This window comes from Podarcis cretensis (genome assembly GCF_951804945.1).
Source record: "Podarcis cretensis genome assembly, chromosome: 13".
Classification (NCBI taxonomy): Eukaryota; Metazoa; Chordata; class Lepidosauria; order Squamata; family Lacertidae; genus Podarcis; species Podarcis cretensis.
In genome coordinates, this window is record NC_137182.1 from 36164883 (window position 1) to 36173912 (window position 9030).

Genomic DNA, 9030 nt, shown 5'->3' on the forward strand with positions numbered 1-9030 from the left:
CCAAAATGTCATTCCGTGGACTGTTAGATACCAAAGACTTCATCTGGCTTTTCCCTCCTGACTTTCAACATCTTCTTCAGGAGGGTTTCGTCATTCAGCGCAGCTTGAGCTTACAGGGCTGATAAGAGAGAGAGAGAGAGAGAGAGAGAGAACACGCAGTAATCAGCTGCTTCCAAACTGCAATCTCCAAACTGCAGTCCCGTGCCCCAGCACTGCAGCCTTGCCTCCCCATCGACTCTGCTGCCCTTTCTGCCACCACTCTCAGCAGCCCCAACTCACCTCTGCGTCTTTGGTACATCAACGTCGCTCCAACTCCCATGCAAAGTCCCACAATATGTCCCACAGATCCCAATAGCCAAGTCATCGGTGATCCAAAGTATCCTAGAGCTGGAGGAGAGTCAGTTGGAGATGCAGGTTTAAGTTTTGGCCAGTGTGATTTGGTACTACATTCTGGGGGTGAGGGGTGGGTAGTTCCATCACCCTCTGTTAAGGTTCCAAGCGGTTGCTCGAGAGCAAGCAGGCAAACGCCTCCTTGCTCGGCTGTGAAGCCTTGCTTTTGATGCCAAAATAAACTGTCCAGAGCGCCACTCTCCCATGGCTGGCAGAATCCGTGAGTGGGCGGTCCTTAAACCTTCCCCAGCAAAGTAGTTTCTTGATGCTCAGTTGCGCCTCCCCTCTTGGCGCGCCTGGCACCGCCTCGCCTCCTCCGAGCCCTGAAGCTCCTCTCTACTGGAGGCGTGGTTACTCTCCTCCTCTGAGGAGGAGCTGCTTCCCACGATCTTTGGGGGCTCTCTGTAATCCATCGGCTTTTTCCCTCTCCCCACTGAGCAGTTCCCTGACACCCTCACCTTCTGGCTCCCAGGGGTTCGTCTCCTCCAGTGGTGCCTCCAGTGCTTCATGTTGTACCTGGCAGGTAAAATTGGCTGCAAAATTGCCCTGCTTTGGGAAGAAGACGCTTCCGGTTGAGAACGTCCCGTTAGGATTCTGTACAAGTTCCGACTCATATATTCTCCCTTGTATCGGCTCCCCATTTTGCAGCCACTGCACTTTAACATTTTGTGGGTAAAACCCACACACTAGGCACTCAGCTACCAAGAACGACTTCCCTGGTGGCCTGGTGAGCATATGAAGTTCTGGGCGAGCTGCAAGGAGAGGAAAGAGATGTTGAGGTCCTGCAAGTCTGGTGATGGATGGCCAATAGAGGGAGACACTGCAGATTATAAAGGCAACTCACCTAACAGTCTCTGAACAGTCCACAGTTGTGTGAATGCATTACACAAGAGCAGCTCAGCACCAGAGCATCTGCCTTGCATGCAGAAGGTCTCAGGTTCAATCTCTGGTGTCTCCAGGCAGGGCTGAGAAAAGCTGCCTCCTGAAAGCCAGACAGCTGCTGCCAGGCAGCATATACAATACTGCGCTAGATGGACACCGGTCCAAGTCCAACTATATCCTGAGACCAACAAAAGTCACTATTGAATAGCTGCAGTTTGCCTTAAGAAGTCTGATATTCCCCTCCCATGCCATCATTTCCCCCAAGTCAAATTAAGAGTTGCACTCCGGACATCATCATCACCACCATCATCATCATCATTTATTTATACCCCACCCATCTGGCTGGCGCTCCAACTATCGCACAATTGCACTAATTTCTCACGCTAGCAAGGTTATGCTTAAAATTCTACAAGGAAGGCTCAAGTAGTATGTGGACCGAGAACTCCCAGAAGTGCAAGCTGGATTTAGAAGAGGCAGAGGAACCAGAGACCAAATTGCAAACATGCGCTGGATTATGGAGAAAGCTAGAGAGTTCCAGAAAGACATTTACTTCTGCTTCATTGACTATGCAAAAGCCTTTGACTGTGTCGACCATGGCAAACTATGGCAAGTTCTTAAAGAAATGGGAGTGCCTGATCACCTCATCTGTCTCCTGAGAAATCTCTATGTGGGACAAGAAGCTACAGTTAGAACTGGATATGGAACAACTGATTGGTTCAAAATTGGGAAAGGAGTACGACAAGGCTGCATTTTGTCTCCCTGCTTATTTAACTTATATGCAGAATTCATCATGCGAAAGGCTGGGCTGGATGAATCCCTAGCCGGAATTAAGATTGCCGGAAGAAATATCAACAACCTCAGATATGCAGATGACACAACCTTGATGGCAGAAAGTGAGGAGGAATTAAAGAACCTTTTATTGAGGGTGAAAGAGGAGAGTGCAAAATATGGTCTGAAGCTCAACATCAAAAAAACGAAGATCATGGCTACTGGTCCCATCACCTCCTGGCAAATAGAAGGGGAAGAAATGGAGGCAGTGAGAGATTTTACTTTCTTGGGCTCCATGATCACTGCAGATGGTGACAGCAGCCACGAAATTAAAAGACGCCTGCTTCTTGGGAGAAGGGCAATGACAGGCCTAGACAGCATCTTGAGAAGTAGAGACATCACCTTGCCAACAAAGGTTCGTATAGTTAAAGCTATGGTTTTCCCAGTAGTGATGTATGGAAGTGAGAGCTGGACCATAAAGAAGGCTGATCGCCGAAGAATTGATGCTTTTGAATTATGGTGCTGGAGGAGACTCTTGAGAGTCCCATGGACTGCAAGAAGATCAAACCTCTCCATTCTGAAGGAAATCAGCCCTGAGTGCTCACTGGAAGGACAGATTGTGAAGCTGAGGCTCCAGTACTTTGGCCACCTCATGAGAAGAGAAGACTCCCTGGAGAAGACCCTGATGCTGGGAAAGATGGAGGGCACAAGGAGAAGGGGACGACAGAGGACGAGATGGTTGGACAGTGTTTTCGAGGTTACCAGCATGAGTCTGACCAAGCTGCGGGGGGCAGTGGAGGACAGGAGTGCCTGGCGTTCTCTGGTCCATGGGGTCACGAAGAGTCGGACACGACTAAACGACTAAACAATAACAACAACAACATCTGGCTGGGTTTCCCCAGCCACTCTGAGCAGCTCCCAACAGAATATTAAAAACAGGATAAAACATCAAACATTAAAAACTTCCCTAAGCAGGGCTGCCTTCAGATGTCTACTGAAAGTCAGATAGTTGTTTATTTCCTTGACATCTGATGGGAGAGCATTCCACAGGGCGGGTGCCACTACCAAGAAGGCCCTCTGCCCGGTTCCCTGTAACCTCACTTCTTGCAGGGAGGGAACCACCAGAAGGCCCTCGGAGCTGGATCTCAGTGTCTGGGCAGAATGATGGGGGTGGAGACGCTTCTTCATTTTGATCCAAAGAGAAGAATGAAGAAGGAATTGGAGTATGTATGCTGTTACATACATGCTCTGCCCCTTAACTGTAGGAACAATACAGGACTAGAGCCAGTAGTAAATCAGAAGCTGTGCTTTGTTTTCCGAATGTTTTGGAAGTCAAATGCATTTCCAGAACGGATTCCGTTCAACTTCAAAGGTATTTTCAGTCAGACTTATGTGCTCCATTTAAAGGGAGTAAAAATGGCATTCTAGTCCATCACAGCCTGGGGGGGGGGGGAAGAGGTCAATGGAGGTGCCAGACGGACCTCACTACAGGTCCTATGAGGCAAGGACGGGGCAAGTGTGGCTCTCCAATGTCCTTTGACTACAACTCCCATCATTTTGACCATTGGCTTCTCTGCCCAGGTCTGACGGGAGCAGGAGCCCATCCACATCTGGAGGGTCACAGGCTCCCCATCTCTGAAAATGGGGTACATTACGCCTTTTTGCTAATTATAGCACCATGTTAAGTAGTGTGTGAAGCCACCATTTTAATGTGATTTCCAGCTGATTTGCAAGAAGGTGGTACCTTAGCAATCATGAGGGGCCCTAGTAAGGAAGCAGATTCGACTGGGTGGGCCTTCACCCACCTCAGCAGATAAGTTCTTGCAGGATTCTTTATCATGGAGCAGACACTACTGTTTAGAGCAAAGGGATAGAGAGCTTTGAGGAGTAAAATAAGCAGACGCAGAACAGGGTAGAGAGTGCGAGTCAGAACTGGGTCTCACTAAGGGGGAACTGTGCTTAGCATGGGCATTTCAGGACTCCAGGTTGCAGAGGAAAGGCTCCCACTTACCTACCACCCTCAGCTCAAAATCTTGACTGATTGGATCTTTTCTCGCTTGGTGATGGATGTGGCATGAGAAGGTAACGCCAGCGTCAGAGATTTGTGGTGTGAACTCCAGGACACTCTCTGCATAGAAGAGACCACCGGGCCCTTCCTGGACAGGGGGCGAGTCAACTTTCAGAGTCTCACTGCCTCGCAGCCACTTCACAGAGACATTGCCAGGGTAAAAGTCAGATGCCGCGCACAGGAAGTTGCTTGGTTCGCCCAGCTCTACGTCTGTGAGGCCGAGTGTTAGGCGTGGGAGAGCTGGAGGCAGAGAGGAGAGTTAGGAGAGCATCTCCATTGGCAGCTTAAAGGGTGCTGGGAACTGTAGCTCCGTGAGCAGCAAGCTGCAGTTCCCAGGATTCTTTACCAGAAGCCACATTTAAGTGTGCTTTAAATGTATGGCATGGATGTGACTTCCCTCTTCCCTTCTGCGATAAAAGGCAACTCTTAGTACAAGGAAGTTGGCGTAGAAGTCATGGTTGAAGCACGCATTGGAATCTGCAGATCAAATCTCACCATTGGCAGCTTAACTGGGCTTTGTTAAAGGGTGCTGGGAACGGTAGCTCTGTGAGCAGCAAGCTACAGTTCCCAGGACTCTTCAGACAAAGCAATATCCGTTAAATGTGCTTTAAATGTATGGCACATCAATGCACTATGCCAGTCGTTTGGGGTTCTGTTTTCATTCAGCAGAGTCGCCCAGAAATTCTTCCTGAATCTTCTTTCTCAGTTCAGCTCATCTGTTGGTGAATTCCCATGTGGGAATAAACACCTCACCCATTCCAGTTCTGCTTAAAGTATTTATTGAAGAATTAACATGACAACTTATACAACTGCTGCCCTGAGGAAAATAAATTAAAACTAAGTACAGTGATCATTCCTTCTCTATGCTCCTCAGGCATCTGGGCAGAGTGACAGCCAGCTTGTTCTCATTCATAGCCTGTCTAATAAAGAAGTCTGTTGCTAAGGCAACCTGTTGCTGGGAGAAAACTTGTTGCCAGGGGCGATGCTATGCAATTTCAAGTCTATTTTTATCATGGTGCTTGGTTTGGCCAGCTGCACCTTTGTGGGGCCATGTGTCTGTTAAATGTGCTTTAAATGTATGGCCTAGATGTGCTTTGGCAATGCTGAACTAGTGTGGCACTAGTGTGGAGGCAAACTCGACTGGGTGGGGCTTCATCCACTTCAGCAAAGAAATTCTTGACTGTTTCTATATCATGGAGGAGACACTACCTGGTTTGAGCAAAAAGCTATAGAGTTTTGAGGAGAAAAATACACAGAGGCAGAACAGGCTAGAGAGCCAGAACTGGGTCTCCTTAAGAAGGGGAAGTGGTTCCTAATGCCTTTTTTCTAGAAAATGTGGTGCCAGAACTCATTAACAGCTGCCTTGTTCTCTTAACAATGGCCATGGCGCCCACCTGAGAGGTGCTGGAACTGAGTTCCTGGATCAAAAAAAGCCCTGGTAGTTAGCAGGGCAGGGGGGCGGGGGGGGGGCCAGGATTCCAGGGTCGCACAGGAAAGGCTCCCACTTACCTACCACCTTCAGCTCAATATCTTGACGGATTGGGTCTTTCACAGCCTGGTGTTGGATGTGGCATGAGAAGGTGACACCATCATCGGAGATTTGTGGTATGAAGTTCAGGACACTCTCTGCATTGAAGAGGTAATTGGCCTCAAGCTTGGCAGGGGGCGAGTCAACCTTCAGAGTCTCACTGCCTCGCAGCCACTTCACAGAGACACGGCCAGGGTAAAAGTCGGATGCTGCACACGTCAAATTGATTGGTTTTCCCAGGGGCACTTCTGTGGGGCCGAGTGTTAGGCGTGGGGGAGCTGGAGGGAGAGAGGAGAGTTAGGAGAGCATCTCCTTGGACAGCTTAAAGGGTGCTGGGAACTGTAGATCTGTGAGCAGCAAGCTGCAGTTCCCAGGATTCTTCACTGGAAGCCACACGAGTTAAATGTGCTTTGAATGTATGGCATGGATGTGACTTCCCTCTTCCCTTCCACAGTAAAAGGAAACTCTCAGTACAAGGAAGTTGGTGCAGAAGTAATGGTGGAAAACATGCACTGGGAATTTGCAGTTCAAATCTCACCTTGCCCATGAGCTCGTTAGGTGGCCTTTACGTTACTCACTATCCTCTTAGCCCCAAGTCCTGCCTGGCCTGCCCCTCAAATGCAGTATGAGCTGCAGTCCTGTATCTCCACTATGCCATCCCTCAAGGTCTGGGAAACTGTCCCGTTTGGACTACTGCAATGCGCTCTACTTGGGGCTACCTTTGAAGGTGACTTGGAAACTACAACTAATCCAGAATGCAGCAGCCAGACCTGTGACTGGGGGCGGCCGCCGAGACCACATAACACAGGTCTTGAAAGACCTACATTGGCTCCCAGTACGTTTCTGAGCACAATTCAAAGTGTTGGTGCTGACCTTTAAAGCCCTAAACAGCCTCGGCCCAGTATACCTGAAGGAGCGTCTCCACCCCCATCATTCAGTTTGGACTCTGAGGTCCAGCGCTGAGGGCCTTCTGGCGGTTCCCTCCCTGCGAGAAGTGAGGTTACAGGGAACAAGACAGAGGGCCTTCTCGGTAGTGGCGCCCTGTGGAGCACCCTCCCATCAGATGTCAAGGAAATAGGCAATTATCTGACGTTTAGAAGACATCTGAAGGCAGCCCTATTTAAGGAAATTTTTAATGTTTGATTGCTTTATCATTATCATTATCCTTATTATTATTCTGTTGAAAGCTGCCCAGAGTGGCTGGGAAAACCCACCTAGATGGGCAAGGTATAAATTATGATGATGATGATGGTGGTGGCGGCGGTGGTGATCATCATCATCATCAAAATAGGGCTCTGTCAGGTCTGTTTGGCCCGGAGTTAACATGAAGCGCTTCATAGGATGTGCTTTAAAATGGTATTTTACATCAAGGACTTTCATGTGAAATATGTTTAGTGCTTTAAAAAAGGCTTTCCGCCCGCCGCCTTGCATCCCTTACCTTCTAATTTCAATGCCACTTTCCCTTCAGCAAAGTCAGGAGTATGGGTAACAGAACACGTATACTCCCCGGCATCCTCGCCTCTTACATCTGTGAGATAGAGGCTGGCATTGCCCTCTCGCAGCGACTGCAAATTAAGTACTCCTCCCCTCGGTCTAAAGATTGAAATGCTCCCATGCCACATTATAATGGTTCTTCCTCTCAGCGACCATTTCACAACCATGGCAGAATCGTCTATGGGCCTGTGAGGGTCTAAGGAGAAGTGGCAAGGCAGGTATGCATTAGTGCGTGGCCCTGCCTGGACGGGGGATGAAGGGACTTGGATTATCACGGCTGCCCCTGAAAAGGACAAAGAGATACAGTTAGACTGTAATTAGACTGGAGCTCCATCGCAGGCTAAAGCCATCATAAACCAGTTTTAACTTTTAAGATTCCTGCAGACCGTAGTTATGCAAAAATGGGATTCCTGAAGTCCTTTGGTTAAAAAACAAAACAAAACCAGGCTGGTTGGAGGAGTTTGAGGACTACCGGTACTTTAAATCTGAATGCGGGATGCACCTTTGACTTCTCAAAAAAGTAACCATCCACTGCGAGCGCGGGGGGGGGGGGGAGAGTACCTCTGGTGTGGGACACGTCAAGCTCTTTCTAGGGTGGCTTGTCCAACTTTGGTCCTCAGTCTTCACTCAGCTCTCACCTGTGGCTATTATTATTATTACTATTATTATAATTATTATTATTCCGGCCTATACCCAGAGGTCTCAGGGCAATTCACATAAAAAGAGCCAAGAAGCTGTCAGCAGGCGATAGCGGCCACATCCCGGGAAAGGCTTCGACTGGACGGCTAAATGAGGTGAGGACAGCTAACGTGTCTCAAACCCTCAGTGAGTTAAGAGATTTCCCCTGCGTGTGAAGACAAGTTCCAGCTATAGAGGGAAATGAGGGGCAGATGGGGCTTGTCAATCTGGGAAGGTGGCCCATCTAGGAGAAGGAAAAAACTTCCTTGTGGGACATCTTCAGCAGAGGCTAAGGAGTAAACCCTACACAAATCTGGAGTGGAGTCCCTTGGGCAGTTGGATGGCGCCTTGTACGCCTCCTTCAGGCAACTCCTGAGCCAAGCTGGTACCCAATGTATTGCTCTGGTCTGCTTTGCCTTATACTGAATCAGACCATCAGTCCACCTAGGCCAGTACTCTCTACACTGACTGGCAGAGGCTCTCCAGGTTTCAGACAGGAAACCTCTCCTAGTCCTTTTGGACTAGGCCGCCTGGCCACCCACTTCCCAGCTCCTGCTGGTCTTTGCGAAGCTGCCTCTCCCTCCCTCCCTCCCTCCTTCCCTCCTTCCCTCCTCCTCCATTGCCCTAGCCCCCAGGAGCCCCCCCCCCAAGTGGCAAGGGTCCTCCGGGTGAGGGGATGCGACTTACATGCACCCTGCAAGGAGAGCAGCAAACACGAGAAGCTGGGCATTTTGGGGCCGCCGTGCTTACTTTCGTTTCTCCAGAAAGGATGGGAGTGCAATGTGCACCTGAGAGACAAAAGTTCAGTTGAACTGCAACCCCCAAGTGCCAGATCAAAACATTTCTGCTTTTAAGCAAGCCAGCCAGACGGGCGTGTAGAAGTTGGGTGTGTTTCTTTTCTTTTTACAAAAACCTCAGTTTTCGAACGCAATCCGTTCCGGAAGACCATTTGAGTTCCAAAATATTCAAAAACCGAAAACTCAATGCGGAAGCATCAATACAATAGGGAAACTCAAAACGGAAGCCATGTGGTATGTTTGACTTCTGAAAAGTGTTCGAAAACTGAAGCAGTTACTTCCAGCATTCGAGTTCCGAAATGTTTGTCAACAGAGAAGTTTGAAAACCAAGGTTCCACTGCAGTTTATACTGTTGATTCCAAAGTCTCCCTTGCAGATTTTAAAATAATGTTCTTCATGATGTTCTGTTAGATATTTTTGTGAGC